Consider the following 16488-nt stretch of genomic DNA (forward strand, 5'->3'; position numbering starts at 1 on the left):
TTCTAGAGGGCACCAAAGTATAGTTGTATAGAAACAAGAGTAAATCAGCCCCAGGGAGCCCTGTCTCTGTGAGATGCCAACTTTGAGCTGAAGTTGAGATGAGTTTCAAGTTGCTGAACACCCTCATATAGCAGTAAAAAGATAGAAGATATCGACATGCTCAGCTGAATCTTGTTAAAAGCTTCCTGCGGGTTGGCAGAATGAAATCTTTATTTAAAATACACAAACTATTGTCAAGGGAAAGATGGAAAAGAGAACACGGTAAAAGGGCCAAATGTTTTGCTTAACCCACCAGGAGCAGCAGAAAGGGAGAAGTGGTCACATTGTCTTTTCAGCAACAACAACAGAAAAGGTGACTAACACCACCACATCAGCATCCATCTGCTCTTCCCATGGTATCAAGATGCATTATTTCTTTTATTATTAATTATATGTGTTTCCGGGGGAGGGTAAATATATTATTATGAATAGCAAAAAAGGAAATCATTTCTGGTGCCACTTGGCATTAAGTACAGTAGTGTATGCAATGAGTGAGTGATGACAGGAAACATAGCAGCAGCGTTGAGTTCTGGCATCCCTCCTACAAACCTGCTCCAACTCGCTCTTGGTAGTCAGAGGCTTTCAAACAGAAAGTTCATGTAAAACCATTATTGAACACTGACAGGAAGGAACTGAGACAGGAGGGAGTGGTGTGTATTTGTGCAGAAGGGGAGGGAGGGAGGGAAGGAGGGAGAGGAGAGGCTAGGAGAGAGAATGAGTTAGTCATCATCTTGCACAGACGACACCATAAGGAGGCAGGTGCTTTGCATAATTATAAAGATAGACATACACATGCACACACATTTGCACACACGAAGAAATCTTTTTGGTTTGTATCCTATCATTTCCAAGAACAGCTTTAAGTGATAGTGACTGTGAACCTTCCTGGATGGGTGAGCTCAGGGGGTTTAAGTGGGTAGAGCAGGCAGCCTTGCAGGAGATGGGTTCAGAAGAAGGGTCACTCCTGAAGAGCAAAGGGACATGGCAGGCAATGTAGCAGGCATGAAAAGAAAAGAGGTGAAAGGACTCTGGGGAAAATGTCACACGTATTGATTAAGCTTTATTTCTCTTTGGGAGAAAGTGACATTTCTGCTATTAGATCATGGACATATAAGGAAAGTAGATGGCTCAATGCTTTTCATTTTCTTCCACAGTGCTTAGGGCACCTTTGACCAGAGGGTACCTGGAAGGCTTTCTGTTGCATTATTACAAGCAGGATAATTATTTTGGCGTTTTGTTTTTGTTTGTTTTGTTTTTTTAGCACCAACATTGCTCTTTCTTTAGCAACAGAGGTTGCCACAGCTATATCCTTTGATCAGACACAAATGATGGTAAAATGATAGAAGCTTTCTGTTACCTTTGTTCCACCCTGCTCTTCCCTAGCTCCTATCCTCTTTTCTAGCTTTGCTCAGGGGATTTAAGTTACTCTTTCCTTGTTTACAGTCTGTGATACATCACCTCAGAGGCATTGGTCATTCTCCTAAGCAGGTAGAAGATAAATACCTCCCCCCACCACCCCATCCCCACGCAGTCCACGTCCTCTCCTCAGAAGCGAGGCTAGTTTCTAGCAACTCTTGCACGGGTTTTCCCTTCTCAACTACCGCCTTGATAGAGCCCTACCTGGACCCCAGCTACGCTACCGAGCACCCCAACTGAAAACTACATCCAGGATCCAGGATGCGGGGCACTCTGCACTACGCAGCCTCTGCTCCTCTCTCCTAGTCCTCACCAAAGTGGACTCTACACAAGCAACGAATGTATTGCGAACAAAAACTCTGCCCCCCGCCCATGCATTTTTAACCCCGCCACCCCTAACGCTTGCCTCCAGCTTCCCTCCGAAAAAGCAACTAAACAAACAAACCGAAATAACAAAAAGCACGCAAACACCTGAAGAAGCGCAACCCGGATCTACACCTGGACAAGTCCTCTGTGGCTTTAGTGGTCGGGAATAGCCTCCTCTCCCCGCGCGGACAGCTCTATCCCGGAGCCCCGGGGGCATGCCACGGCCTCTGGGTCGTGGGGTCAGCTCGGCCGCGCCCGGGAAGCTCGAGGTTGCCTCCCAGTGTCCCCTCCTCCCGCCCTGGCTTGCTCGCCCGCACAGCAGCCGCCGCCGCCGCCGCCGCCGCCACCCGGGCGGGCGCTGGGAACATCCCGCGCCACGTCCTCCCCGCCCCGGCTCCCGCCCGTCGGAGCCGGGCCTGCGCCGCTGGCAGCCATCAAGTGGCTCGTTAAGGAAATGCAGGTGAGTGCGTGCGGCCGCGCGGCTGCTGCTGGAGACGTGGGGTGTGTGCCTGTGTGCGCGAGCGGGAGGAAGAGGGAGCGCGAGCCAGAGAGCGAGGGCGGGAGCGGCCGGGAGATGCTCCGCGCCTCTGCTCCCCGCCCTGCCGCGCCCGCGCTCGCATCCGCGCCCGCACCCGCACCCGCACCCGCACCCGGCGGCCGGAGCGCGTGGGGCAGCGCCTCGCCCTGACAGCCGCTCGCCTCCTCGCGGTCTCGGCTGCAGCTCAGCGGCCTCCCCCCACGCGGCGGCCCCCTCCCAGCCCGAGCTCTCCCGCTGCTCCTCCTCCTCCGCCTCCTCCCCTCGCGCGCCGCTGACAGGCAGCCTCGGCGGGGAGAGCGCAGGTACTTTGCCTTCAGAATAATTTGCACGACCCAAGCAAGCTATCGGAGCGCCCTTGTTTTCTTCGGTCGTTGCCCCCTCCCTCCGGAAAAGAAGGTCCCACTTTTGAAACAAGCAGCACTCGACGCACCCTACCCAAGCCAAAGCCCGACGGGCTGCTGTGCATGTGCTGTCCTTTCTTGCAGTTTGTTCTGGGCCTGTCTGGAATGGAAAGACAATTCTTTATTTGACTGGGAGGAAAGAAAAGGGAAGACTCCTCAGGGTTTCCAAGGAGGACTGGAGCGGCCGCTTTAGTAAGTAAACTGGGCTTTTGTATTTCTTTCCTCTAAACAGAGGCATATGCTGGGTGCTCTCCCTTCAGATGTTATAGACACAGTTCGTTTTATCGGGGACGAAGTTGACTTATATAACTTAAGTAGTTCTTAATTGAGCAGTGGTTTGCTAAGCCTTTTTTTTTTCCTTTTTTTTTTTCTTTTTCTTTTAAGGGCATTGATAAGACTAAAGTGGGAGGAACCTTGCCGGGGATCTGATTTTTAAACGTTTATTGTTCAAGAAATGTTGGGAGCCTGGCTTGTGAAACGTTGGTTGGTTCTAAGATTTAAGGATGATTACCTAGAAAAAGCTTGAGAATTCTAACCTGGTTCACTCCTCCTGCTACCTTCCACCTCAACCTTAATCCACACCAACTCCCATCCTTCCCTGACTTCACTTGGTTGCTTGCTTTATCTTTAGTCCTGAAGACAGCTTGCCAAAAAATTGGGTCAAGGGAAAGTTAATAAAGATGGTTTGAAAGACCGGGAGAAAATCCTGTTGAGGTTTCTAATACTTGTGGGGAGATGAGATGTGGAAGAAAATCCTGAAACTGGGCTAGTTTGGATAATTTTGATGAAATTAATTTGGAGAGGAAATGTGAAAATGCTTTGGAGAGGGTAGATGCTGAGGCTGTGACTTTGACACAGCAGGTTATGAACTGTGACAGGGGCTCAGCAGCCAGTGACAGGCTTAAGGTGTCTCCTAGGGCTGAATATCTCTGCATCAAAAACTTTTGCAGGCAGTATTCCTCTTGGGGCTAACATCACCATGTCAGTAGTTGCAGCATTTCTGTAAAAACAAGTAGGACACTCTTCCTTTTTCTGTGAAGGGGTTAATGATATATTTAAAAAGAATAAATGATAGTCTAACATTTGCCAGCATTTTGTAATATCTAAATAAAACCTTTGCGTTAGGTCAGTAAAAATATAGTTGAGTCAGTTTGTTTTGCACAAGAAAGAATCAATAACATTTCAGCATTTTTTTTCTTTATTACTGCCAAATGGACTCGGAATCTAATTCTTCTTGCATTGTTACATATACAGTAGATACAGTAGGAATTGCAATTTAGATACAACAGAGCTGATTTTTAACAAAGCCAAAGTTCTCTGACATAATAGCATTCATGCTGACTAGTGTAGAATAGTAATTTAAAAAGTTTGTTTTATCTTTAACTTTCTATTTCTGCCTCAGTGTAAAGCACACTTACAAGCAAATGTCTTTAAGAGTTATGAACCAGATTGAAAATTAAAGCCACTTATCTTACAGATATGTTTTTTTCAACAGAACACCTTACCATCAAATAATACCTAAGGACTCTTTTATATTTAAGTGATAATAAAGTAGAAAAAATGCTACCTTTATATTTACTCAAATGTGTATGTAAAAGTGGCAATATTCATTTGGCATTGTTTTTTTAAAATTTTAAGAGTAAACTAATGTACAATGGTTTTAAAAAAGGAAAGATCTTTTAGAGTTGCTATGGTTCTTCAATGTCAAAAGCTCTGAATATCTTGAGACATAAGTTTTTAGGGTAATGAAATAACAGTAGAACAGTTGATGAATTTGTTGATATAAAGTTATAATATATGGAAATCATTTGGGAAAGATATGTCATTGTTCCTTGTATATTACTTTATTTTCTATCCAAATGGGTTCTCTGAGAGGTATTGCTATTCTCAGCTGCCATCTCTGCTATTGGTTTAAGTGAATTTAAATAATTTAAAATTAAACCATGCTTGGTCAGATTTGTAAAGCATATGACCTCTACTTACTTGTGACCTCAAATATCTGAAAGGATATCTGATGTTTTAAAAGAAATCATTGAAAAATAAAAGGTAAGAGTGTATTGAAGTACCCAATTTTAAAAGTGGTTCAAACATGTTATTACATATATTATTATAGGACACATTTTCCACAGTAGAAAAGACATGGCAGAATTGTTGATCCTATTCAAATTGCTGAAAGCAAAGATTTATAATTAACATGAAAATAATGTGACACACATTCTGCTTGTGTTCTAATTATGTTATAGTGCTAAAGAAAATAGCCTGAATTAAAACCATTTCTAGTCAAGCTTGCATATATCATATTTGATCACTTTCAAAAAAGTCGAAACTGGATGGCGTGATTAGATTGTCAGGGTTTGTTTTGTTATTTTCTTTCTCTCTCTCTCTCTTTTTTTTTTTCTTTTTTTTTGCCACCAGTTTACTATGTGATGCAGAGATGGTTGCAACTTTAAAGTTGAAAAAAGAAAGTTGCTAGTGTCAGCAGTAATGTGTTTTATTATGCAATTGTTCTTGTTATTCAGATCAGATAATGGCCCTATGAAATACATAAGCAGTCTGCAGGGAATGAATGATTAATTCCTCTAACGTGTGCTTACTAAAGGAGTTCTTACTAATAAAGGGCTGTATACCTGCATTTGCTTACAGTTGCAGTTGGTGAAGGCAAATATACTTTTCTTTTCCTTTAATAATAACATAGATTTTACAGGTCTAGTCCTGTAACTGTAGTAACTTAAAGATGATTTCATGGAACACATGATCTTATATTTTATAGAGCCCTTTGGATACCTATGATTGTTATTTACTTAAAACGATTTAGAAAGTAAAATATTGTTAATTAAATGTAATACTAAAAGACTGAAGTATTAAAATTTTTGTTTTTCCCTCAATGGAATGGTATTCTGTCTCTCCTGTGTATTACTATTTGGGTGCGGATGCAAACTGCAAGTGCAAAGGACGTTTCTTTTCAGTAATATTAAGTGTAAAAACAGTTTAAATATTGTTGGTTGTATGAAATAATTAGGTAGATACTCTGTTAAAATTTTGGGAATGGCTAATAGTGCACATGACAATTGTGGTCACCAGTGGGTAAATTGTTTTACAGTTAGAGGTGTATCATTGATTAACTTTCCAGTATCTTTGCATTTCTGAGACTGGATTATAGGTGAAGGTGGGAAATGGATGGATTTTATGTAGTGATTTGAGAACAGGTAACCTAAAATAAATACTATACATTTTAAACTTACTTACCAAATGTCTTCTGTTTTTAGAAATTTCTAAAAAAGTGTGATTTTCAAAATTGTCTAATTGAACATATCAATACGCATCTCTCACATTTATTAAACAAATAACTTTATTTCAAGATTCCTCTGTTTAGAGAAATAATTTCTCTAATATTATTTTGAACTTACACTTACACTGAATTTAATAAACTTTAACAATGGAAACTATATGATAGTATATATTTAATAATACTAATCTAAGAGTTATATTGAAAATTGGATGAGTAGGATTTTGTAAATTGAGTGCCATTTGAATTTATCTCTTTTTATATTTAAGTGCAAAATTTTTATGACTACTGTCAGTTCACTGGGTTTTAATCAGGCTGTTCAAAAGCAATTTGGCATCCATAAAGAATAAAGAATTTCCATGGTAGAATCAATGTGGAAGTTAATTGTACTTGCAATAGTAGTTATGTTTTTTTCAAACTCCTTAAAAATGTGTTGAATGAAAGAAAATGAATAAAGAATAAAAAAATGAATATTGTCTGTTAGGTGAACACTTATATAATTGTAGAATCAAAGATTTTGAGTTTTTCTCTCATCTTTATAATTGGCAGTGTGACTCCAGGGAGGTAACTTGGACTCTACGGGTTTTTTCCTGGGTTTTCTCCTCTGTCCAGTAGAGAAATTCACCTACAATCTGAGGCAGTTTTAATTCCAAAATCTCATGGAACAAGAAAATATAACTAGTAGTGTAATTAATAGTAGCATTTAGCAGATTGTTAGACTACTCTGGCACCTTTAGAACCCAAGGAGGCTTTGTGGCAGCCATCTTGTTTGGGGAAGGATTAAGGAAATTGTCCCCAAGCCATATTGGAGGTGACTGGATCCTGTTGCCATGTGGATTAAATGTTTATGTGGAAGAGGAGGATGGAGAGTATGGAAGGAAGGGAGTGAACTAAAATTCTTCTAAACCACCCGTTCCACTCTCTACTGAAAAAATATTTTATAAGCAACTATGTTTGGACTTGTTACTGTATTTAATACCAAAAGGGTATGAGAAGATAAAAATAAAAGAAATTGCTAAGTGTCCTTTGACTTCCTGTTTTCTCCTCTTAGTTTATTATATATTCTATTTTACAATATCATGTTTAGATAAATATGCACAATTTAAATATGCTGTTTTTATTTCCCTGAGATACATGTTATAGACTGTCAGTGCTAGAAGTAACCGCATAAAAATTCATTTCAGCCCCTGTATTTTAAAGATGAAACTGAAGACTTCAGAGGTTAAAAACTATAAATGTGACATATACTTCTTAAGTTCACCAAGAGGTTTTACCTTACAAAGCAGTAGTATCTAAGATGACACATTGACAAGTAAATACATAGACAATAATTTATATACCTGTTAGTAAATTATCAATACAATAATTCCAATTGGTGATGTATGATACAATACATTTATCTAAAAAGATTTTATAATGACAAAGCTTCTAGTCATGAAAAATGGACACAGAAATAATATATTCAATGTTAATTTTGGGTATTTGCTTTTCTTATAGAAAACCAAGATTGTATTCTTACATAGAATTCACGTTTTTAATTGATGAAATTTGAAAGTTTTCTCCTTTAAGAAAATCAGTGTGTCCAATCTTTCCTCTTTCTGATATAAATATTTGGCTAGTAGCACGTGGACCTCCAACTCCATAAAATGTTTTATATTTTAAATCACTGGAGAATGGGAAATCAAGCTCTATTTAAAATTTATTTACTTCTGAATGCAAGATATAGCTGATTAATTAGAGAGCGTATTTGCTTTCTGTTTTGTGTGTTTGGTTGTGTGCCTGTGCGCATGTGTGTTTAAGCACAGGTGTTTCAAGATGGAACTTAGTGAAAATGGTGCACTTAAAATTTTAGAAGTATATGTATAATAATTGAATAATCAATATATATTAGGATGTAAAATATCAAATTGCTCTCTGACTGATTCTTAAATCAAATGTAAGTTCAACAGTATACCATATTATTAAGATCTTGCCTAGTTTAATAAGCCCACATATTTTCTAAATACCACATTATAATAAAATATTCCTAAGGTTGAGATTATAGAATTGAAGAGAACATAATTGCTGTTCTTTCACATTTATTATTACAGGTCTTATTTACCTGGTTTGGTATATGTATTTACATTAGGTGCTAAAAAAGAAAAGGAAAAAAAATCGATTTGATTATGACATGGTTAGTTACTTAAAAGCTGCCATTATTAACCTCATATTAAATTAAATGTACTATTTTAACTTGAATACCATGTTATAATTCATTGCATATTTGATTTACTTTGTAAGGGAACAATAAAACTGTTACACTTAAATAGAAAATTAATGAATTTTATAATATTCCTTTTAAGCATGTAATTATTTAACAAATCAGCTATGCAAGTCTATTAATGCATTTATTCTATTGTGACTCTTGTGAATTATACTTTTCTAAAAAACCCAAAGTTATGTTTCTCAAGTGTAGTTTGTATTAAAAGGGGGGCCCCATCAACAGCTACATGAGAAAACAAAGTCAGGCAAGTCTGAGTGCACATACTCCTTTTTACTACTTACCTGCTAATTACATTACACCGTGAGATTTGTATTGCAGGATATACTCCTACTCCTTTGGTCAGATGGACCTGGTATCTTAGGAAAAGGTCTAGAACATAGCTTTCTTCCAATTCCAAGAAAGGTCAATTTAGGAAACAAGCACAAAAAAATAAGCAAAAGCAATAGAATGCTTCCTCTTTTTAAACGAAGTGGTCTAGGTCACTTGTCTGAGGCGGAAAAATACTCATACAAGTTTCTATTCCTGAAATGTTGTCCCAGTATAGTGACCTACAGTAGAATAAAGGACATAGTGACCTACGGTAGGATAAAGGATGAAGAAGGGAGAGGATGGAGAATGACAGACTTGTTAATCTTGCCCTAGATGTGGTATCCCATCTTCCCCCCACAAATGGGTTTCAAAATCAGAGATACAACTTTTCACTTTGCGGTAATTGGCCATCAAATTAACAAGGAATCTGGCTCTTACTCAACAACTGTGCCGTACTTTCAGTGTATGCAGTTGTTACCTTGTCCCATCTGAAGCCACCGAGAAGGTCAGTTTATCAGTTCATGACCTGCATTATGTCTTCATTGGATTTTGTCACAGAAATTAAGGACAGGACAATAATTCAGGTATCATAGCCAGTTACATTCTCTTCTGTTTCATAACTTACATGCAGGGATATATAACATATTATTTATATTCAGGGGTATACAACATATAATTTGGTCTCCAAATGTTTATTCAGTATTTCATGTACCAAGCAGTAAAATACTTAAGCTAGCAATATAAAGCTGCCTAACTTGTGACCATCCTATAATCTTATGAAACATTTCCCCATTATTAAGATTATTTTTTTTAATTCCATGGAGAAAATAGAATTTACCCCAAAGAATCTTCCTGTTTAAGTCACATCACAGAAAAATTTCCAGGTACAAGCCTTCTTTTGCCATTTTTCTCCTCTCATTCACTGTCATCCAGAGTCAAAGCCATCTTTTATGGAAGCCAAGTGGAATCCTTGTTGCTTATTTAACAGCTGTAGGCTATGCTGTATTCCACTGGAATTAATTGACACCCTTCATCATCTTCAAAGCTGTATTACTGCAATGCTAATTCTTCAGGTGCCTCACTCTCCAAAGTTCTAGAGAAGCAGTAAGGCTTGACAAATATATCACTATACCATCCTCAAATCTACAAGATACCGGAAGCCCCATTAAATCTCCAGACCACTGTAGCAGTTCACAAACTAATTATCAATCTCTTTTATTTCCAAATTCATAACCAATAACACAAGTTAAAGTCAAGACTCATGTTATTCTAGCTATAACCAAAGCATCATAGAAGAGAACAGAGAAAAGAGAGGAAATTCTGCTTATACATTTTGATTTCTGTGTTATTTTCATAAAAGGCCATATAATATGTACATTGGATCATATAACCAAATAAGAAGTCAAAAGTGTGATTTAAATTTTTAGAAACTTAGTTGGAATTTATGTATATTTGGAGTTAAAAAAATTACCCAAATTTACCTCTTGATTTCTCTAGAATAAGTAAAGGAAACATTTCTGACTTAATTTTAAAGAGTTTCCCTTTGCATTCCCTCTAAAAACCTTATCAAAGTTTCATTGTTTACACAACTTAACAGGAACGTTTGAAAAAGAGTGCCAATAGAATATATTTTTTCACTCTCAAAGGCTCCTTCTTTATTTCTATACTTTAATGCTGGGCTGTGTACATCAAAAAGAGGAAATTTTCCCTACCATTTGTTATTTCCCATTACATTATATAATATACTCAGTTAGTTCTTAATTAATATGTATCCATGGCATTTACTTCAATGGATCATTGTTTGCATTTTAGTGTGTAAGGATGTCCAGTGGCTTCTCCTGTGAATGGATGTGTTCATTCTGTGTCATATGTGCTATCCATTTGTTTCCTCCTAGAATACATCTGTGGTTAGCTCTGTAAGACATGGCTTATCCTCATCATTTGTACCTGTACAGTTAAAGACAATAGGGCTTTCTTGCGGTAGAACTGTGTGCTCTCAAGGACTGAATTCAGCACTTCAGTGTTCCATTTCCCTGCCTCTCAGGAAGGCATGACTTCCTGTTGTCTTTTAGGGGCTTGAAACCTTCCTACCTTCCTATGTGCCCTTTACATTGTGGGAACTTAATAACATAAATTACACATTGGCTAAAACACATTGATAATTACTGGCTCTTGGAAGGAGTGCATCCTAAGAATTATTCTAATTGTAATATATATAACAGTGTATATGTTATATACAGTGTACACACACAGGTACATACACATATGCACACTTCTTTTAGAGAAAGGAATTTCAGGTAATATCCTCAAATAACTGGGTGTGAAATCTTATGTAGTGATAATCTGGAGATCAATCCCTTTAGGATGCTAGGTCAGAAGAGATCATATGGTTCACCCTAAAGGCAGGCTTCTTTTGTCTCTTATTTGACAGGCATATCTCTTCTCATTTCTGTTTCTACTGCCAAGTTTCTCTTATCCACCCATTTCCTTTATCCTAAATGGGAAACTGGTGTTGTAATTACACAGGAATGACTCTATTGGGTACATGAGTGTATGAAAGTATATGCTACTAAGATTTTTAAATAGATATTGCCATTGTTTGTAGTGCACTTTTCCTTTACAGTTCGACCCTCTCATTGACAAAACAGTCTGTATTAGGTGAATAGTCTATCACTTCTTAAGATGGCACTCAAAGAAGGAAATAAATTTTTTCCTCTTCAGAGATGGCCTCAGGATCTTATTTTTCTTTTGTGGTTTTTTTGTCTTTTTTTTTTTTCCAGAGTATCTTCTCATGAACTCTGAAAATATCTTCAGATAGAGGTAATTATACTAGGTTACATTTATTGGTTTTATTATATGCCAGTCATTACTTTATTTTTATATTATGCCAGTCATTATTTTAAATGCTTTACATGCATTAACTCATTTATTCCCACATTAGCCCTGTGAAGTTGGTACAGTTATTATCTTTAATTTACAGATAAGGAAACTAAAGTACATAGAAGGTAAGTAAACTTGCCCAAGGTAACATATCAAGCGCAGCACCTGTGCCCTCTGACTGTAGATTCCACATTTTAAACCACTTTGCCATATTGATATTTTGGCACTCTGTCTTATATGTTTTCCTAGATGTACATTAGTATGCAAAAGGAATTCCATAGGTTCTGTATATCAAATGTGGAAAAAGAGGGATCCCAGTTGTGCTTTTATACACAATTATTTTCTTTTCTTTTTAAAGATTTTATTTATTTATTAAAGAGAGAGAGAGATCACAAGCAGGCAGAGAGGCAGGCAGAGAGGGAAGGGAAAGCAGGCTCCCCACTGAGCAGAGAGCCTGTGCAGGGGCTGGATCCCAGGACCCTGAGATCATGACCTGAGCTGAAGGAAGAGGCTTCACCCACTGAGCCACCCAGGCATCCCTAATACAATTCTTTTCAAATGAAACAAATGCAAGTTATCATCAGTAAATAATACACATGAATAGAACACCGTGGAAATGTTGTTGAGGGGAAAGAAGCAGGGACAAGACACATCAAGGCGATCTATCTTCACATAGCTGTTTCCAAAGTTAGTGGGTAAGCATGACACGAATGCTTTTGAGTGTATTCCTTTCTTCTTTGGAAATATTTGATCTGTAGACAGAGAACCTGATGTGCTCTTTGCTTTTCCCTGGTGTACCTCTACAACCTCAGGGCCCTTCCCCAGAATAAATTGATCCAAGTGGTTCCCACTACTCAGGGCTTTGTAGCTTCTTGGCCAAGATTTTATGCTGTGTGAGCTGTTTTACACACCTTGCTGCATTTGGTGACTGGTGACCAAGAGCCATACTTTTTGAGAATCAGCTAAGATGCTTAAGTATCTTTGTGCTGTGTAAAAGGCATAGCAGAATAGAAACTCAAAGGCAGGGAAGATGAGCTTTGGGTGCACTATGGAATTAAATTCAGGGTCAAGAGGGGCTTATCAGTCAGTGGATATTATTCAGAACATTTTGATGCACATTTGCCACAATACTGAAATGAGACTGGAATAATTAACTCATGCAAAATATAAGGTAAGGGATACTAATCATAAGCACTAAAGAAATAAGTGAGAAGAGGAAAGCCAAAAATTGATCCTGTAAGAGTCATCTTAATTACAATTATTTGTATGAATTCTTACTACTTATTCTTCCTTGCCATGTGGTGTGAGTATTATTTATTCAATTGCATCATATTGGGTTAAATTTGTTGTAAATTTAATTTGATTGTGATAGTAAGCTACTTTTATTTCCTTATTTTTTTCCTGGTGTATCAATCAAGTTTCTCAAATTTTAGTATGGCAGCTTACTTGAAACTGAAAAAAAAAAAAGGAAGGAATATGAGTTAGCAATGTAAATCATAATTTAGCCTTCAGATTATAAGAATGCGAAAGTTAAACCATTACCTCTATATTTTTATTTTTTTTAAGATTTTATTTATTTGACAGAGATCACAAGTAGGCAGAGAGGCAGGCAGAGAGAGAGGAGGAAGCAAGCGCCCTGCTGAACAGAGAGCCCAATGCGGGGCTTGATCCCAGGACCCTGGGATCATGACCTCAGCCAAAGGCAGAGGCTTTAACCCACTGAGCCACCCAGGTGCCTTCCATTACTTCTATATTAACTAAAGAAAGCTTGAATAAAGTGATCCTCAGTAAACAATTATTGGGTTTCTAATATATGACAAATGCTCAATGCATATTGATGGAAATCTGGTGCCCTAATTTTGAAAGGACATGAGAAATATCTTTGATGTTCTGTGAAAGTATCAGAAATGCTGTGTGACGTTTAAAATCAGACAAAATAAAACATTAGCTTTGCTCTTTCTTAGCTTATGGAATCAACACTTCTTATGTCTTAGGTATATGTTTGTCAAATTATAATTTATTTAATACCATAAGATGGCAAAACACATGCAAAAATTGCTCTTTTTTTCTTTTGCTATGCTGGAGAAATACATAATACTAAAAATAGAAAGTTAAAGTTGTTTTATGACTCTTATTTCAAGAGGTTCAAACCTCTTCCTTGCACGTGTGAAAGATACAGAAACACTTAGTGAAGGTTGATTGGATTATCTTTTAACCCTCCTCCCCAACCACCCAGGGGTCTTCCTAAGGTCTTTCTTCCTTCATGTATTCTGATTACTTACCAAGAAAATTCAGTGCATTTTCAGGTGTAAATGAGAATTGAGGAGTGGAAAAGGTGACAATCTGGGCAGTTTAATGATACAAACTTGTCCACTGGAGACCTTCGCAGAACTGCTAAACTGTTAAAATGCGTGTTACAAGCTAGGTTTTGGCCTCTTGTCATTGAAATACTTGTAAGAGGAATAATGGTCAAGAATGAGAAACAAAGAAGCTTGAAAATGTTTCATACATTGGCAACAATATCTTTTTTTTTTCCATTTTATTTATTTTTTTCAGCGTAACAGTATTCATTCTTTTTGCACAACACCCAGTGCTCCATGCAAAACGTGCCCTCCCCATTACCCACCACCTGTTCCCCCAACCTCCCACCCCTGACCCTTCAAAACCCTCAGGTTGTTTTTCAGAGTCCATAGTCTCTTATGGTTCGCCTCCCCTTCCAAATTTTTTTTTTTTTTTAATAAACATATAATGTATTTTTATCCCCAGGGGTACAGGTCTGTGAATCGCCAGGTTTACACACTTCACAGCACTCACGATAGCACTTACCCTCCCCAATGTCCATAGCCCCCTCCCCCTCTCCCAATCCCACCTCCCCCCAGCAACCCCCAGTTTGTTTTGTGAGATTAAGAGTCATGCCATTTGCGACGACGTGGATGGAACTAGAGCATATCATGCTTAGTGAAATAAGTCAATCGGAGAAAGACAACTATCATATGATCTCCCTGATATAAGGACATGGAGAAGCAACATGGGGGGGGTAGGGGGATAGGAGAAGAATAAATGAGGCAACAATATCTTTTTATTCCTTGCAATTTACAAAGAAGGAAGACATAATCTTTAGGTTCAGTGTTTTTAAACAGGTGGTTCCAATTATTCTTGAAATATAATATACTCATTATACACACTTTAATTTGGATTAATGATGTGAGTAGAGCAACATATCCCAGATTGGGTCTCCAAAGGCAAACAAATGTAATAAGTACTGGTAATTAGCTAAAATAAGCAAAATTTGCAAACTGAAGTGAGTAAAGATTTTAGAAGTCTAGACTGTCTCATCAAATTTGTGACAGTGTCCACACTTAGTTCTGTGAGAGTCCTATTGTAAAATGATACCTCTCAGTCACTAAGCTCTGTGAAGTACACTTTTTATTTATTTTATTTTTTTTAATCAAATCTTTCCCCTGGCTGTAACTTTGCTTCAGAGTCTTACCAAATTGTTGCAATCCATTTGGACTGCTATAAGGAAAACACCATAGACTGAGCAGCTTATAAAAACAGAAATTTATTTCTCACTGTTCTGGAGCCTGGAAAGTGTGAGATCAAGGTACTGGTAGATTTTGTATCTAGTGAGAGTCCATTTCCTGACTTATACAGTCTTCTTGTTGCTGTGTTATCGCATGGCAGAAGCGGCAAGGGAGCCCTCTGCCGATTCCTTATAAGAGCACAAATTCCATTCGTGAGTGTTCTACCTCCATGATTTAATCACATCCTAAAGTTCTTCGCTCCACTTACCATCCAATAGGTTCACAATATACAAAGTTTGGGAGGACTCAAGCATTCAGCCATAGAACAAATCTTACCTATATGACTATTTCCTGTTTACCTACCTTTGCCTCATTTCTATTCTTTTCCCTGCCACCAAAGGATTTTGTTTTGCTTTGTTTTTTTTTTTAATGCAAATCTGATTATGCTTAAAACATTTAAAAGATTCCTTACTGAAAGAAGTAGAATGTTCAAAAGAAATTTCGATGAGACATAAAGGGACCTTTATAATTTCGATTGCAAACTCTCTTTTTATCTTTTATTCTTGCCTTCTTTCCACCAGCTCACGTATTCTATAATAAATGTATAAATACCTTGAAGTTAAAAATTGAGTAATTTAAGTGGCTTATGATGAAAAGAATGATGATGGAGATTTGTAACTGCATTTACCTGTCTCAAATTTTGTAATGTTATATGCATGTGTCCTTCAGACATTAATTTTGAATCTTGTTTCAGAGTATCTTGAGTATCCTTTACAGCCAATGACATATACAATAGAATGCCAACTTTTTTCTTTTTTTTTTTTAATATTTTATTTATTTGACAGAGGGGTCACAAGTAGGCAGAGAGGCAGGCAGAGAGAGAGAGGGAGAAACAGGTTCCCCAATGAGCAGAGAGCCCGATGCAGGGCTCAATCCCAGGACCCTGAGATCATGACCCAAGCCGAAGGCAGAGGCCTAAACCGCTGAGCCACCCAGGCACCCCTAGAATGCCAACTTTTGAGGGACCTCTATCGCTTTGTTGTTTGCTCAAGATGAACCACGTATTATATTACTTCTGAACAACAAATTGATCAGTTTTTTTTTTTTTTTTTTTTTTTTTTTGCTTCCCAGCAGCAGCCAGTATCTGCCATACAAAGTAATGATCTCTAACAAAATTTTATGTTGTGTTTCCCCTGCCAGCTCCAAAGTGGTCAGCCTTTCTTGGCTTACCATCCTGGAACTATGTGAGTTTCTTACTATAGCCCAGCCCCGATAGGCACAGGCTTTGCTGCTCATAGCTTGGCTGAGGGCCAGCTCTTTGTTGCTGGAGATGCTACTGTAACATCTGTTGAGTAAGGCATGTATATAGTTACTCTCATCAACCTTAAGAATTTGGGTATACTTTCTAGGTTTGGGGCATACATTGTACGTAACATGAAATCTGTCTTAAAGAGAATGTTGCAGTT

At 38.0% G+C, this 16488-nt stretch overlaps 1 protein-coding gene across 48 annotated transcripts in view; it reads left to right on the forward strand.

The window, feature by feature from the left end:
- Nucleotides 1–2602: 2602 nt before the first annotated feature.
- PTPRD (protein tyrosine phosphatase receptor type D) overlaps nt 2603–16488 on the forward strand; it is a 2308694-nt gene continuing 2294808 nt past the window's right edge. For 20 of the 48 annotated variants that reach the window (XM_046022091.1, XM_046022095.1, XM_046022102.1 and 17 more), the window contains exon 1: nt 2604–2952. The gene's annotated coding sequence lies outside the window, so the exon portion shown is untranslated. Of the gene's footprint in view, nt 2953–16488 lie in introns of all 48 variants that reach the window. The other 28 variants (XM_046022108.1, XM_046022115.1, XM_046022110.1 and 25 more) reach the window with 9 other exon arrangements.

The sequence above is a fragment of the Meles meles genome, chromosome 11 (assembly GCF_922984935.1).
Source record: "Meles meles chromosome 11, mMelMel3.1 paternal haplotype, whole genome shotgun sequence".
NCBI lineage: Eukaryota > Metazoa > Chordata > Mammalia > Carnivora > Mustelidae > Meles > Meles meles.